The 18,255-nt window shown below is 35.7% G+C and overlaps 2 protein-coding genes across 2 annotated transcripts in view; one reads left to right on the forward strand and one right to left on the reverse strand.

Annotated features, from left to right (window-relative positions):
• LOC123674758 (glucose dehydrogenase [FAD, quinone]-like) overlaps positions 1–7,389 on the reverse strand; it is a 28,016-nt gene extending 20,627 nt beyond the window's left edge. Inside the window, exons 1-2 of the mRNA XM_045609826.1 lie at positions 7,238–7,389; positions 7,024–7,153 (exon numbers count right to left, since the gene is read on the reverse strand). The gene's annotated coding sequence lies outside the window, so the exon portion shown is untranslated. The remainder of the gene's footprint in view (positions 1–7,023; positions 7,154–7,237) is intronic.
• Positions 1–18,255, forward strand: part of LOC123674766 (flotillin-2) — a 374,288-nt gene that overhangs the window by 164,832 nt on the left and 191,201 nt on the right. The gene's annotated exons all lie outside the window — the stretch shown is intronic.

Here is an 18,255-nt window from a genome sequence, read left to right on the forward strand (position 1 = left end):
ATCTGTGAATTGGCCTCCAAGATCTTGTGATTTAACACCTCTAGACTACTTTCTGTGGGGCTATGTAAAGTCATTGGTCTATACGGATAAGCCACAAACCCTCGACCATTTGGAAGACAACATTCGCCGTGTTATTGCCGATATACGGCCACAAATGTTGGAAAAAGTCATCGAAAATTGGACGTCCAGATTGGACTACATCCGAGCCAGCCGTGGCGGTCATATGCCAATAGTCATATTTGAAATGTAATGCCACAAGATTATCTTGCGGATAAATAAAATTCATGTCAATCGAATAATTCATCGTTGTTTTATTGCTATTTAAAGTTCTATAGCTCTGAAAAAACACCCTTCAGAAAAAGTGCTTGCAGATGTTGACTTCTCCCAAAGAAATCTTAAGAAGAGATTGTCAGTTTGGTTTGGATCAAACGTTTGCTAAACATACCCGAGTGGAGGAAGACGTCCGATCTGATTGACAGTCCTCACTTCCAAAGACGTTCTTAATTAAATAATATGTCGTAAATGAGGGATACACTCAGATATATGATAAGCTCATTCAAACTATTCATTGAAATATCATTAAATATGTGATATTTTACAGTGTCTATATTGAATTCATACAGTATTTATACGATGAGAAATGATAATAATCAAAGATAGAAATTGATTAAATTTATAAGGGAAGGAGGATGTCATTTGAGCAACTATTCTTCAAACCAAAAACAATTGTTTTATTTCATTATTATGCAATACAAGAATTATTTATTGCAAAGTGGATCTTTCTCTTTATTTTGTGACCTTTTAAAAGTTGTATAATATAAACTGAACGTACGAGTATTCATTGAAATATATTCACGAAAGGCTTCAAATCTTCGATTGTGAGATCTTGGCTCGGATCTCGGTCTTTGGGTTATGTCGTATAGTTTGAACGTATCGTGTGTAACACCTTTCAGATTATGTTTATCGGGTCAAATCGACAGTTCTGCATCGACAGGTAGCCGGACGAGAATAGGCACCCACTGCGGAATACCAGTGGCTCTGGTAGAATATAGATTGTTGTATCACTAAATTTGACTTCTGAATCTTCGTGGGCAAAGCTTGAACTGATTCTTTCAAATTATTCTCAAACGGTATAATTTCTTTATCCACTATAGCAAGTCATCAATCATCACGTTGACTACCATGATCTACCATCTTTGTAGCGTCAATGAACTCCCAAGAATCTTGCATATAAACGAGTGAGGTTGATGACACATTTATCTCAAACCCACGAAGTGGAAGCACAGAACCGTTCTCTTTGCGTCAAAACCATCGCAACTGCATCATCATTCATCTTCCCCCAACATCTCTGCTCGCGTGGTTCCTTCGGATCGCGTTGGCGCCGAAATAATCGATCATTACGTGTCTTAATGTCTTATTACATAAGCTACTTTCATCGGGACTTTGGTAACGCGACCTTTCCCCTATTGGTGGTAGTCTGACGATTCGTGAAAGTGGATGCTGCGAAGATTTCGGGCAACGCAGCATGCAACAACGTCTCGTCCCATTTTTTTTAACGGTATTTTTACACCGAAACATTAGTCACGACCTTGGCTGGGTTCCGTTTGAGATACATGATTTATTGTATTATTTGTTTTTGATGGTTTTATCACGGTGTGAAAGAATATTATTGGCGTTTTGTTTTCTTTCAAAGTCGAATCGGCAATTGATGGAATTGATAACTGTACTTTTTATTAGTCGTAATTTTTAGAATGATCTTGGGTTAAGAAATGTTTATGGATTTCGAAGAAAGTGAGTTCGTTGGATTTTCGTCATAAAGAGTCATCATCAAGGCTTAACTTGTCTTAGAATCAATAAGTTGACGGAACTCCCAGTGATAGTCAGTTTTTTTTTCTTTGGTATATCATCATGTACCTAACGAATTTATGAAATAATTTGAGAGAAGAAAATTGTAATAACATTTTAGTTCTCAGTTTGGAATGTTAACTGAAAAATATGTTAAATGAATCAAGGTGTGCTATCTGTTATTTTTAAGAATTGCTATCCGATAATTTTTTATTTTTTTTTTCCAAAATCGTAGTCATTCGTCTTGGATGATACAGATATTAAATGAATAAAAATTGTCGATTTTCAATTAATTCGATTTTTTCATTGATATTGACCGAATTTTCAAAATAGAATGTTGCGTCTTCTTGTCATAAATTTGACGAAAAATTCTAAAACTTTATCATAATATAAATAACGGGTGGTTTTTTCGAGGTTTGTAACTTAAAGTTGGCATTACTGTTCAAGATGGCGACCGATTTAACAGCTGTCAAGTGATTTATTCTCAGTTTGGTTTGGCAATTCATCATGAATAGACTCAACAACGCTTGCAAATATTGCAATTTTATTTAAAAAATAATGGTTCTGTGCGGAATACGTATCGCGCACTACGTCCATTTTATTTTGTTTAGCTATGAAGCGCACTTCTGGTTGAATGGATACATCAACAAACAAAACTGCCGCATTTGGAGTGAAGCTAATCCTCCAGTGTATGTCGAAACACCGTTACATCCAGAAAAACTGACTGTTTGGTGCGCTTTATGGGCTGGTGGAATCATTGGTCTGTACTTCTTCAAAAACGATGATGGCCAGAACGTTACAATCAATGGTGATCGGTAAAGAGCCATGATTACTAACATTCCTGAATTGAACAACCATGATATCCAGGAGCTGTGGTTCCAACAAGACGGCACAACATGTCACACAGCTCGTGCCACAATCGATTTATTGAAAGACACGTTTGGTTTACCTTATTTTACGTTTTGGACCTATGAATTGGCCTCCAAGATCTTGTGATTTAACACCGCTAGACTTCTTTCTGTGGGGCTATGTAAAGTCATTGGTCTATGCGGATAAGCCACAAACCCTTGACCATTTGGAAGTAATAAATAAATAAATAAATGAAAAGACAACATTCGCCGTGTTATTGCCTATATACGGCCACAAATGTTGGAAAAAGTCATCGAAAATTGGACGTCCAGATTGGACTACATCCGAGCCAGCATTGGCGGTCATATGCCAGAAATCATATTCAAAATGTAATGCCACAAGATTGTCTTGCGGATAAATGAAATTCATGTCAATCGAATAATCCATCGTTGTTTTATTGCAATTTAAAGTTCTATAGCTCTAAAAAGATCACCCTTTATATCCTCGAATTCACAATGAGTCGAACCCAATTATGGAGCAAGCTCGCAAAAATCCTCTGGTCTGATTTTCAAAAGTTTTTTATGAAACAATGTAAGGCTATTCGCAACAAATTTGGAACAAGTATATGTATCTACCGCTCCTCCAATCTATCAGTATCTAGTAATTTTTTCGTCTGGACGAAACAACAGCAGCTTTTTTCAAATATTCACATACCTGTGTTCTGTATCAACTAAATTTCTTTCTAACATCACACTTAATTTTCTACTATTTCCGTTATATCAAGAATAATCTAATCTAATTGAAAGCAACATGTGAAAAAAGATGATAAAACAAAAGGTAGAAAAGTACAACCTTTGTCTTTTATTTTATCAACTTGTAGGATTTTACACAACGGTAGTCTCGAACGTTTCTTTATCGAATTTTTAGGTATAGTTCTTCCAATCACACTTAAATAACTCTATTAAAACGCTTGTCCGGTTTTCATTTGATGTTATACCGCAGCCATGGGGGCTCCCGCTTTTTAAATCCTAGAGTTTGAAATAATTTTTTTTCTGATGTCAATTCTTCCAGATTATTTGAGACTTGAAAAGTTTTTTTCATCACAACCTTAATGGTACTATGTTATTCTAATGTATTTCATTATTCTACTCGAATATCATCGACCTGTAATGTACTAGCAAGGAACATTATCAGCTATGAAGACATGATTGTTGCTTAATATTATAAGTGCATAAAAGTGTTTTAGATAAACTTGAAAATGTTCTGCCAGAAGTTGGGGCAAACTAGTAATAATATTGATTGAATTGATCAGAAAACGTAGTGGAAATTTTATTGGTTTATCCTATCTAGTACTATACCATTTCATATGATGAACAACTAGCATACTGGTGTATTTGTGGAGAAGGTAAATTTGTGAAAAAGTAAGATCTATGAGCAAGGTAGCTTCGCGTCGGTATCACTAATAACTAGATATATAATTTTGAATAGTCTTCTTTCAAAAATATCCTAATTAGGTAATTTCATACAAAATAATTGATCGTTTCAGCTGTAACTTGGCAGTTCATCATAATCAGTAATCACAACACATTTCTACTATGTACCAATAATTTATGGCTACCTTCAGCAGTAGAGCGCTGTTCTGTTTGAATATGAGAATTCCGAGGCTGAAGTTGCAAACAAAAACTATCAATACATTTTGGTATTAAATATTACTGGTATCAGTAAGTGATATATGTGTTTCAATTCTGTAAAATGTTAGTTTATTATGTTTTTTTCTGAGCAAATACAATTCGATTGAATTTGAAATGATTTTTTAAAACATACTATAGGAACCAAGTAAACTTTTCAGTTCAAAGGTTGAAAAGAAGACAATTTCACTATATATCTGATGTCTATTCATAGAAAAACAAAGCATATCAAAAGTAGAGCACTGCGGTGAAAGTGGAGATGCAGTATTATCGCATGTGTATATCTAGGTGTGATCCAACCACCGAAGGCTAATGAATTAATCTAATTATCTTACATAATAATGAGTTTTTCGTCGATACTTGATTAATTCATCCCCAATCAAAATAAGGTGTATTCAGCTCAACTGATTTAGCTTTATTATTCCAATAGTAAACAGTTGGATTCTTAAAACGAAAAAATATTGTAATACCTTTTAAAATTTTCACAGTTTTTTGTTTAAAATATTTTTGAGCTAAAATTGGAAAAAAAAATCTCTACTACACAGTTTATACTTCAATACTTTCAGAGTTATGAATAATAATTGAAAAAATTAATTCATATTCCTCTTGTTTCCAAATTTTACAATGTCATATTTACTATTGACAATAATGAATCGTAATTTAAATTTGCATTGTTTCGATCCAAAATTTTGCGAATATATTATTATTATTATAATTTTTCGTTTTGTGTCATTCTTGATTGAAATGTACACCAGCATACGTTATATTTATTCAGACCCTTTCATTTTTAATTCTGAATTGGAATAGGTATTACTATAATTGAGATTTCACTATGCTGATATTGAAAGTGATGATTATTATTATTATGATAATTTTACTAGTTGTATAAATTCATATACAATGCATGAAGTATTTAAGAACTATTCGAGTAGTACCAACTCCAAACAAGTTTATATCAATAAATTGACGCCACGAATTTCTGTTACGTAATAATTTTTTTAAGACTAGAAGGTATCATATAATCGCAAAAAGTGTGTCAAATATATTCGGAATTTCTCCATTGTACTGAAGTGTGTCGTAGTTGTATCTATTCATTGCCAAAATTTCATTATTTCTCACATTATTCTTCTTTTAATCTTAATTCAGACATTCAGTCAGTTGGAGAAATATTCGAGTAATTCTGATTACCTTGAGTCGAATTTTCAATTTATGAATAGATGGTAGATATATTAGATTCTCTCTAAGAAATATTCTAAATAACTATTTTGTGTTATTTTCCTTTCTTTGCTTCTGATTCAACAAAACTCTGGTTTATAATTATTCATTTTAAATATTGAATACTCCTCGAAATTGTATTCTAGAAATACTTAGAATGTTAACCGCAAACACAGATAGGGAAAGAACAATGTATCATCTTCCAAACGTAACTAGTGAAATAAACATATATTGTGGAAGAAATTATACAATTAGATGCACTTAGTTTGCTGCAATAATACAGAAAGAAAGTTGATTCAGGATGTCTCAGGAGAATTCTGAAATTAATTTAGTTTTTGACGTGGTATATACATATTGTAATAATAGTTATTGTGTCCTTCGTTCGTTAATGGGTAAAATCCACGTAGTGTTTCCACATTTATAATTTCATTTTCTTGATAATTCCAATACGACGAATTCGATAGAAATCGAATTTTGCATTCAGATGCAAAGTTACATTTCGCATGTTGATATAATAACCTCGAAAGTGTTGGTGTGATAATATTCCAAACCATTGACCTTGTAAAATCGTAGTAAAACAGACAATATGCCTATGCTGAAAGCAGAAGATATATAATAACCATTTCAAGCTTCTCTGAGAATTTCGTGCAGATCGTGCTATCAAAATTATAAAAAATGAAGAATACCAAAGACCTAATACCTGAGTAAAATTAGATCCGACCGATTGAAAATATCGCGTATATAGATTTATAAGAACAATAAGAAGCTTTATGCGCCACCAAAACCATTGAGAATTCAAGCAGAATTTTGGAAAATAAAATGCCGTAACAACATATCCGACTAGGTATATGTGAAATATTCCCTCGCAATTTCATGCCGAATTCCAGAAGAATCGTTCATCAGAATTGTCATTAATTTCCAAGAATAATTTTTATAGATGATGACACAATGAATTTTAGAATTCATTGGATGATTGGTTTCACGAAATTTGCAACACTTCTGCCAAATCTATAATCCACAGTTGTTGATTTTTCTAAATAATTTCAATTTAATCAATAAATATCTAATTCTAATTTGAATATAATAATTAGATGATATTTAATTATGTTCTTCAGATATATTCATTTTAATTCGGTTTTCTCCGAAAATGTCAGAATTTTTCGAAATTTTATTATGAATTTTATCCCACCGAATTTCACTGAATTTTTTTCTATTGAGGCGTATTGTTTGTTATTTTTTATTCATCTTATTCACTTCCAAATTTCTTTTGATTTTTCAATGTTATAACACCGATTTCAACTGACTTATATTTCGACTTCGCAGTTGATATCCATTAAATTTGCATTTCATATACCTTACACCGGAACAGTGGATATATTTTAAACGTGAGTAACTAAAACGTTTTTCAACCGACTAATCAACTCACCCACACAAATTTTCTTCTATCCAGTGACATCTTTCTGCAGTTCGTAAGAAGTGAAGGATATGAAAGAAAGTGTCAGAAGTTTTTAGTTATTCTGGATGCACTTGCACTTTTCACTAATAGGAAAAATGAACTGAAATAAAGCAATAAGTTCTGTTAGATAACCTTCAAAATCAAACAAAAACTCAATCAACAACTTTTCGCGATATGTAGATACCTTGCATATAAAATAACTGCACGTTGCGAAGGAAAAAGTGTTTTTGAACAGATAGTTTATCACTGACTGATCTCAAAGACCGGCACTTGAAACGAAGTTAAGTTACCAGAAAAGGGGGGACCCCAAGCATTGCCGAAGAAATGAAGAAATGCTACACACTCGAAGCTCGAGGTATCAAGGTGGATTTCTTGCGTTACGTTGCGTGAGAACTGTTACTGATGATGGGATGTTTATGTACGAGGGTTACAATGAATTAATTAAGTGCTTTTCCTCTACTAAGGAAAAATCTATAGAATATGACTGTGGAAAAAACTTCAATGTGATTTCAAAAGTATGTTCAAATTTGTTTTGAACGAAACAAGACACATTAAATGGAAGAAAAATTCAGGATTTAACCAAATCTTATGTGAAAGAAGAGAAATGAACAATTTTCAAAATACTGGAATGCTGATAAGTGATTTAATACTTGGTATTTCCACCCCTTGAGTTAATTACAGCTCGGCAACGACGGTTCATACTCAAAATGAGTGATCTTAAAATGTTCTGATCTAATCATTCCCAGATTTCTCTGAGTTGGATTCCTAAGTCATTAAGCGTAGCTGGATGATTTTCTGAACTTCTCAGCCTTCTATTGAGGTTGTCCCAAACCTGCTCAATTGGATTGAGATCTGGACTTCTTGCTGGCCATTCCATTCGAAAGATTTCAACCTCTTTAAGGTACTCCTGCACGATGCGCGCACGATGGGATCTGGCATTATCGTCCATGAAAATGAAATTTTCACAAATGTATGGGGCAAATGGCACTACATGCTCTTCAGGAATGTTATTTATATACCTATCAGCATTCATAGCTCCATTATCGACGACCACTAGGTCTGTGCGAGCAGTCAAAGATATTCCACCCCATACCATAATCGATCCTGCTCCGAAACCAGTAGTATTCAGAAATTGCACTGAGCATATCTTTCATGTGGACGTCTGTATACAAGGGAACGTCGATCACAATGGTAGAGGCAGAATCAAGACTCATCTGTGAAGAGAACTCTTTCCCAATCAGCCTCTTCCCAATGGATATGCTCTCTCGCAAGATCCAAACGCGCCCTTCGAAGGGCTGGGGTAAGAGCTGGGCCTCTTGCCGCGACTCGAGGCCTTAAATCATATTCTCTGAGGCGTTTTCTTATTGTCTGAGTGCTAATTTGTAACCCATGAGTTCGCTCAAGCTGATTTTGAAGGAGCCAAGCGGTTGCAAACCGTTGTCTCAACGAAGAAACTCTCAAGTAACGTTCTTGAATGGCAGTTGTTACCCGTGGTCTACCCTGTCCTGGTCTTCGGATATTCATACCTGTCTCCCTGAATCGCTGCAACATTCTGGACACACTTGTATGGGAAACTCCAAACCTTTCTGCAATTCTTGTGTATGTCCACCCTTCTTCTCGCAAAACTACCGCTTGGGCACATTCCTGTTGGGTCAAATTGCGTGTTTCGCGTTGCATAGCGATCGAATGTAGAAAATCAAACGAGAGAAAAACTATTGATCACTAGTATTGATCGAGAACAATCCATAATGGAGCCAATACATTCAAAATCTCATAATCTTATCTTTTTTTATTCCTGCTGGGAAAAAACATCTGTATTGAAAGAAAAACGTTGAAAGTGGATAACATATGCCTGCATAATTCTGATAATAATAATTATCATTGAGAACACCTTCAGTTGTAGAATAAATTTGAGATTTCCAATGTGTGCGTTAATTTTTTTGCGCAGTTTATTTTTTAGAAATACTCTACTGTTTGCTTTTACCACTGAATGCAAGATTATTTGGACACAAGAAGAATGTGTTTTCATTTCGTTGTGAGAAATTTTAATGGGTAAATTTGATTTGAATGAATCAATTTTCTTTCAAAATGAAAATATTTTTTCTCAAAATCCAAAGATTTACAACCTGAAGGAGATGAGATTTTTGAATAACCCACCATATGGAAAATTCTCCATGCTGAAAAACTCATTATGAATGGTTATCTCCATAGACGTATCAAAAGTCTATGGATTATCCCAATCGATTCAAAAGCAACTGAGAGATCATCCTTGTTTCAATTTCTATCATAATATAGTCTTGATTGTATCAGTTTTCATTACCAAGAGAAATTACCACGTCTTGAATATTCCACGTTTATTCAGGAAATATCCATATTCATTGGAGGAACTACCTCTCCACTTTCCGTAACAGAGATATATCTGACCCATACTATGTGCCAACAGAAGAAAGTACTTCCATGTCCAAATAATACAATTCATACTATAATGTTTGCGTCGAAAAAAATATTTCATAACCCATAAATTAAACAATTCGGTTCGTGTTGTTATTCAGGACTGCAAACATTACTTCCTCTGGTATCTCACATAGAAAAGAATATGAAAGTGGTCATTATTTGAAGATTAGCAAACCTTGAGTAATTAGTCTACTTCCTCTGCATCTGTTGGAAGATATGGTGATTAACGGGAGAGGATGTATTCTCTATTCTTTCGATTGTGCTCGAATACACTATATTAAGTAACATCTAATAATCGTAGCAGTTCTGCTGGATAGAGATTAATGTTTTTGGTTCCGAGACAACCTTGGACTCGATGTTAGTAATTTGATGGAAAATAATTGATGAGATACCGAAAATCGAATCCAACAGTTTAGTTATATTACCTAACTGTTGTTTTCTTCAAAACTATCAGACAAATAAATTTTGGTACAGTATTATGAGGAAGTATTAACTGAATCATGGTTAACATCGTAACCATAAGTTTACACAACACACAAATTCATGAATATTTCTGGTCTGGTTTGCGGTTCTTTCAGCATAATGATTAATTGATTGAATCAATTTGTATTTGAGGAGAAATTTGAAGAAATGTGAAAATGAAAATAATTGGGCTTTGCTGGTTTGATGATAGTTTAGAATCTGAACCCAAATAAATTGAAAAAAAATTGATTCCTTCTTATGTAGCCTACAATTTTTTCATATGCATGTTGGTTGCTTCTGAAGGCATAATAAAGGGTGTTTTTTAGAGCAATAGAACTTTAAATTGCAATAAAACAACGATGTATTATTCGATTGACATGAATTTTATTTATCCGCAAGATAATCTTGTGGCATTACATTTTAAGTATGATTTCTGGCATATGACCGCCACGGCTGGCTCGGATGTAGTCCAATCTGGACGTCCAATTTTCGATGACTTTTCCAACATTTGTGGCCGTATATCGGCAATAACACGGCGAATGTTGTCTTCCAAATGACCAAGGGTTTGTGGCTTATCCGCATAGACCAATGACTTTACATAGCCCCACAGAAAGTAATCTAGCAGTGTTAAATCACAAGATCTTGGAGGCCAATTCACAGGTCCAAAACGTGAAATTAGGCGGTCACCAAACGTGTCTTTCAATAAATCGATTGTGGCACGAGCTGTGTGACATGTTGCGCCGTCTTGTTGGAACCACAGCTCCTGAACATCATGGTTGTTCAATTCAGGAATGAAAAAATTAGAAATCATGGCTCTATACCGATGACCATTGATTGTAACTTTCTAGTTCTCATCGTTTTTGAAGAAGTACGGACCAATGATTCCACCAGCGCATAAAGCGCACCAAACAGTCAGTTTTTCTGGATGTAACGGTGTTTCGACATACACTTGAGGATTAGCTTCGATCCAAATGCGGCAGTTTTGTTTGTTGACGTAGTCATTCAACCAAAAGTGCGCTTCATCGCTAAACAAAATTCGCTTATGAAAATCGGGAACAACGGCAATCTCATTTTGGGCCCATTCAACGAATCTACGCCTCACTCGATGATCGTTTGGCTTCAATCCTTGCACGAGTTGGATTTTGTAAGCACACAAACCAAGATCCTTCCGCAAAATCTTCCATAAAGTGGATGGACAAAGATCCAATTCCTGTGCTCGGTGGCGGATAGACTCATTCGGGTCTTCCTCAATGCTACGCTCTACAGCAGCAAGCAATAGCTTCTTCTGTACGCACCGTACGGCGTCTCTGGGGATACGAGTTATCAATAAGAGTAAACGTGGTGCGAAAACGTTCCATGGTTAATCGAATTAACTGCTCTGATGGACGATTTTGTCGACGATAAAATGGACGTAGTGCGCGATACGTATACCGCACAGAACCATTATTTTAGAAATAAAATTGCACTATTTGCAAGCGTTGTTCAGGCGTGAGTCTATTCAAGATGAATTGCCAAACCAAACTGAGAATAAATCACTTGAAAGCTGTAGAATCGGTCGCCATTTCGAACAGTAATGCCATCTTAAAGTTATATACCTCGAAAAAAAACCCTATATTTTCAGCGAGTCGTACCACTTTGTGGATCCTGAATGCTCTTTGGGAAACCCAAACTGGTGGCCTGGAATTATTTTCTTTTACGAAATCTGTTAATCTTCTGTGAAGTTATTTACACTCAACTAATTGTCGATAATAGGCTTATGGGTTCATACTTCGTTGGATCTTTTTTGTCTTTTTCCTTCTGTGCGCATCAAGCTCAACTTATATCAAGCAGCTTGATATCAGGCGAAGCAATAAATATCTCAATTAAAGTCAAGTCAAGCTCAAGTAGGTTATTTTTAACGAGCTTGATTTTCAAGACAAGTTGTTAGTTAGAATATCAAGCTATCAACGACCCAATTGGCGCCTGAATTACTAGCGTTCAAAAGCTTCCGACTGTTCCTCATTTCTTCCTTCCTCATTTCTCGTAAAACATGATCGCGAATTATTTGAGCTTTCCACGAATCGTGGAAAGTTTGAAATCAATAAAAACACTCTCAAGTTGACATCGGAACTGTCCGCAAATTCACATCAGTGACACATATTCAGGCTACGCCACGTCCATGCCATTCCCTTACGTCACACCCAAAGTGTCACGCAATTGCAGATTCAGCACCGATACCCAGATTTACTTCCGATGTCGAAAATCGAACGATCCAAAACAAACCGACTGCCTGCTCCCAATTAGCGCGTTTCGAAATTGGCGTTACGTAACGTTCGAACGGAACCCGTGGCTCTCCTCACGTAAACCTACCGTTACGCATCTCTCCAACGCGAATGGTAGTGCGGTACTTTCACTTTCTTCCGCTCAGAATGCGGACCTAGAGAGTGGACCTCGATGATGGACACGTTTTGTTGTTTGCTGAAACGCTGGCTTTTGGGTAGATGGCTTCGCGTCGCGGAGATGTAAAAACAATAATTAGGTATAGAAATAATTAATTGCTTATATTTTTTACCAGGAGAATAGAAAGAAAAAACCGGCGGAGTCGAATAGTAGCTTTCGCTCCCTATACTTAGAATAGCATAGAATATAATTTATATCCAAAATCACTGAAATTATATTTTAGTATTCAACTACATTAAAGGCGTGTATTGGTGTCACAGGAGCTATGCGCACAGCTACCACGGCAGCGCTGGAGGTCATACCAGACCTGCCTCCCTTACACCTACATGTGAGGAAATGTAGCCTGCTCGAAGCAATAAGAATTTCCCTTAATGGAAAGCTCCTTCCTAGAAACTGGGTTGGACATATGAGGATACTGAATCAATTAGATTCAAACCTTCTCGCAAAACCATCGGATATTATGCCAACCACCTACGATGTGGTTGGCCGTGACCGTCCTAGTGCAATAAGTCTCGTAAATCGTCTGAACAAAAAGTAAGTAAAACTATTACAATCAAGTTTTGCCTGTTGACATGTTGAGAAATTTGATAGCCAAATATCTGCAACTTCGGTACTTACGAGATTAATGCAATCGTACCTGGCAAATAGAAAATTTAGAGTGAATATCGATAGTACCAGATCCACGATCATATAAATTGTGGCCGGAGTTCCCCAAGGATCGGCGATAGGACCGCTACTGTTCAACTTATACATGGCAGACATACGAAAAATGAATAGATGCAAGATAGCCCAGTTTGCAGTTGCAACTGCCATATACTATCACAATAGAATGCGACAACAATACTAGGCATATAGCAATACAGATAGACCTAGATAAACTGAAGGAATACTTCAAGAAATGACGATTCAAAGTAAATACATCGAAAACAGTTTCAGTCTTACAATATGCAATTTGTTGGGATCCAGGCCTGGCGCGGAAACTATGCGACTGGTCCATAAAGAGAAGATCATGAAGGTAGCGACATGGAATGTCCGAACATTGTATCAGGCTGGAAAACTGGAAAATGCAGTGAAGGAGATGAAAAGACTTAAGATCGATGTCTTGGGCATGAGTGAAATTAGATGGCCTGGAAGTGGAGTGGTTAGAGCTGATGGTGCAGTGATGTATTACTCTGGTAGTGCGGAACAGGACCCAAATCATCGTCACGGGGTTGCTGTTGCGATAGATGAGTCGATTAACAAATATGTAAACAATTTCGTTCCATACTCTGAAAGATGTGCGGTTTTACAGCTGAATGGTCACCCTTTCAACATAAATATTATACAAGTTTACGCACCAACAGCGGATAAAAGTGATGAGGATGTGGAAGAATTCTACCAACAAATTCAAGACATAATGCGTGGTACCAAAAATGGGGACATAAATATCGTCATGGGCGACTTCAACTCTAAGATAGGAAGAGGAGGCTTTGAAAACATAATAGGAGAGTACGGACTCGGAGAAAGAAATGAGAGAGGTGATCGGCTCCTTCAGTTTTGCCAGGAAAGATCATTAGTGGTGGCTAATACGTGGTTCAAATTGCCCCCGAGAAGAATATATACTTGGAAATCACCACAAGATGGTCCGGAAAAAATCATAAGGAACCAGATCGATTTCATCATGATCAATAATAGATTCCGAAATGCAATAAAATCCGCAAAAACATATCCTGGGGCAGATATAGGGTCGGATCATAACCCTCTAGTGACGCAACTCAGAGTCAGATTGAAAAAGATCAGTAGACACAATAAAAGTGATAGAGTAAACATCGATGCTCTTAAGGACAAGGACAAAAAACTCGAACTTTGCACTCAACTTAATAACAACATAAAAAGCCTGAAGGAACATATAGGCAATAAGGGAACGGATGAAATATGGTCAGATCTAAGAGACACGGCAAAAGAAACTACGTTAGAGATCCTGGGGAAAGCAAGTAGATATAAAGGAAAAGACTGGATGACTAGTGAAATATTGCAACTTATGGAAGACAGAAGATTACAGAAAAATAACAAAGAAAATTATTATGGAATCAACAGGATAATCAAACGGGAAATAAAAAAAGCTAAAGAGAAATGGATCAATGAACAGTGTAGTGAGATAGAAACACTGGAACGAAAGCATGACAGCTTTCATCTTCATAAGAAAATCAAAGTGATGACACATACATATAAACGTAAAACACCGGCTAAACTTATAGATGATAACAACAAACTAGTAATAGATAAACCGGAGGAATTAGAAGTATGGAGAGCCTACATAACAGAATGTTTTAGTGATTTTCGAGAGACAATAGATCAGTTTGACAGTGGCATAGACGGACCAGAAAAACTTAAGGAAGAGCTACTTAAGGCCTTGAAAGAAACTAAAAATGGAAAAGCTACCGGTCCCGATGATTTGTGTGTTGAAATATTAAAATTGTTGGACGATGAGAATATTAGTCTTCTGCTTAAGTTGTTTAATCGAATTTACAACACTGGAGAGGTGCCCAGGCAATGGTTGCAATCCACATTCGTAACACTACCTAAAAAATCCAACTCCAAAAGATGTAGTGAGTACCTTCTAATAAGTCTTTTGTGTCATACACTAAAGGTATTTCTGCGTATCCTGCACTTTAGACTGTGGAGAAAGATTGATGAGAATATAAGTGAAACCCAATTCGGATTTAGAAATGGTCTGGGAACCCGAGATGCTTTGTTCTCAGTGCAGGTACTAACCCAAAAATGCCTCGATCAGCAGAGAAATGTCTTCGCATGTTTTATAGATTATGAGAAAGCATTTGACAACGTAAGACACGACAAACTAATGTCTTCACTTAAACAGATTGGGTTGGATGGAAGAGACATAAGGATTATCAAAAACTTGTACTGGAACCAGTCGGCTCATATAAAAATCGGAAGTATGACAACATCGGACATACAAATCCTCAAGGGCGTCAGACAGGGATGCATATTGTCTCCCCTTCTATTCAATTTGTACTCTGAATCCATATTCCAAGAAGCCTTGGAAGATTTGGAGGTGGGAATAAAGGTGAATGGTAAACCCATCAATAACATCCGGTATGCTGATGATACGGTGCTTCTAGCTAGCGATGAGGAAGAACTCCAGTGCCTGGTGGACAGAGTGAATAATGTTGGTCTTGAGTATGGTCTCAAGATAAACATAAAGAAGACAAAATTTATGGTCATCACTAAAATAAATATTGATCATGTCAGGATACGGATAGAAGATCAGGAAATAGAAAGAGTAAGAAGATTTAAATACCTGGGATGCTGGCTGAATGACGAATGGGATCCTGATGAAGAAATTAGGAGTAGAATAGAAATAGCTAGAAGTACCTTTTTTAAAATCAAGACATTGCTTTGCAACCGTGATCTGAGTTTGACTACTCGATGGCGAGCCACCAAATGCTATGTACTGTCCACACTGTTATACGGAGTTGAGGGGTGGACGCTGAAGGCGCGGACCATGTCACGTTTAGATTCTTTCGAGATGTGGTTATACCGACGGATACTAAAGATATCATGGACCGAACGAGTAACAAATGATAGGGTACTCGAAAGAATGGATAAAGAACAGGAGCTTTTAACAACAGTAAAGCGAAGAAAAGCAGCTTATTTCGGCCATATTTTTAGGAACAGCAAGTACAGTTTTCTGCAACTAATCGTTGAGGGAAAGATCGAAGGACGAAGAGGCGTCGGGCGTAAAAGATTCTCTTGGCTGCGAAATCTACGCCAGTGGTTTGATATAAGAGAGGCCAGTGCGATCATCCATTTGGCACGAGACAGAGAGGAATTCCAGTTGATGGTCGCCAACCTCCGTTGAGGAGACGGCACTTAAAGAAGAAGAATTTGTTTTTAACTTTGACTGAATTTTTATGACAAACCGTGAAAATTATTGACGGTGAATATTTATAGTGTACAATGTGATGTAGTACATCAAAAAAAAAATCTATTTCGGAGGAATAACAGTATAGAAAGAAAATGCAGTAAACGTATAAATAGAAAATCAGACGATAAAATGAAAAAAAGGAAGCAAAACATCTGGGAGTCATAAATACTAGAGGAAAATATGAAATTTGACAAACAGATAGAAGAAAACAGAAAAAAAGCAAGGCAATTACTTGGGAAACTGTATCCTCTGCGCATCCCTCAAAGTGAACTTTCCTTAGAAAACAAGCTGAAGATAATAAAAAATAGGGCTAATACGAAGCATTACGTATACAGGAGTAACCTGGTATAATACGAAATAATGATAAGGATCAGTTGCAAAGTACACTAAATATAGTAAAACAGCGGTTGGCGCCCCATAGTATATAATCAACCAACAAATTTGAGAAGAATTGAAATTTGAAACTATTGAGGAAATTGTCAACAAACAAAGAAAGAGACGTTGAAAGTGCATAAGAATAGAGAATTATGTGAATTCTGTGAATTATGAAAAAGATCGCTTGTCGAGAATAGCACCTCAGTAAAAGAGAATTATCAATAAAGATAGGAATATACAGCTTATGTGGGGGTCAGTACTTGATCTAAAAAGCACTTAAAACTTGTAGAAAACATATCAGTTTCTCTAAAATTCTAATAGAAAGCAATTAAGCTTGAACTTCAATAGGATAAGGCAATCGAGAAGTATGATGTTATCAAAGAGTTTTTCCACTCATTATCGTGAAATAGTTGTTAAAGGTTCCTTGCACTCCTTCAGTCTGACTAGTGGGTGTGCTTTCGCTACCGAAGTTTTGCATATATCTACTTACCTACAAGGTTCTCAACATGCTGTTAAAATATTTAATGAGATACAAAATCCCTAGAAAACTTTCACTCTGAATATATTCCGCTTAACTTCAGGAAGTTTATTTTATTTCAGGAAGCGAATTGATGTGAATAAATATGGGATGTTTTTTTTCGCTTGCCTTTTTCGCTCAGATCATTTATTTCAATGTAGCCCTTATCGAAAATATTATTATGGGCTTTTCTTTTATTCAACTCCTAATTAAAATCATGAGATGTACGTGAAAATAATTTTCAGCGGTCGTTCCCCGAACTAATCGCTTTAACATTTCATGATAACAGTTGGAATTCTGCGGTTCCGACCTATGATTTTTAGATTTTGGTATGAGATGCTTGATGAGTCGCTCATTTGAAGTAGTATTCAAAATCAATTGTTATTTTCTGCAGGCACTTTTTCCTTTGAAATCAAGAGGTGTCATCGTTGAGTTAGTTCAGCAACCTTTATTATGAAAAGGGGACATAAATTTTAGATTTTTAGAATGTAACAAACGAAAGGGCTTTTTCTTGAAACATTTTATGGCCGATTCGAAAAATGTGATGAAATGGTGAAATTTTTATGAGAATATGAATTCACATAAAAATTTCAATAGGCAAAAAATTTAAATTATTTTTCAGCTATTTGGTTCAATTTCGCATGATTATCTTCATTATTTATTATCACTATACCTTTTCAACTCTAAATTAAGATTAAACAAAATCGAATTAGGAATTAACACATTCAAATTGGTAATATAATCAATTTCAAATTGGGACGATATTTATTGCTATTTAATTTAATTTTTTCTATGGAATCCTCTCATATTTGTATGTCAAAATATAATTTCGAAAATGCTCTTTATCGAAATCCAGAATTTTCTAAAATCATATAATTGAATGTTTTTCACCGATAAAAAGTGAAATAATGAATTCATATAATGGATGATGTCCCAATTTGAATTTGATTCTTCCGAATTTGAATGTGTTCAACAACCAATTGAACATCTTTCATCCCAATTTCAATATGATTATTCACAATTTGTT

This window comes from Harmonia axyridis, chromosome 3 (assembly GCF_914767665.1).
Source record: "Harmonia axyridis chromosome 3, icHarAxyr1.1, whole genome shotgun sequence".
Classification (NCBI taxonomy): Eukaryota; Metazoa; Arthropoda; class Insecta; order Coleoptera; family Coccinellidae; genus Harmonia; species Harmonia axyridis.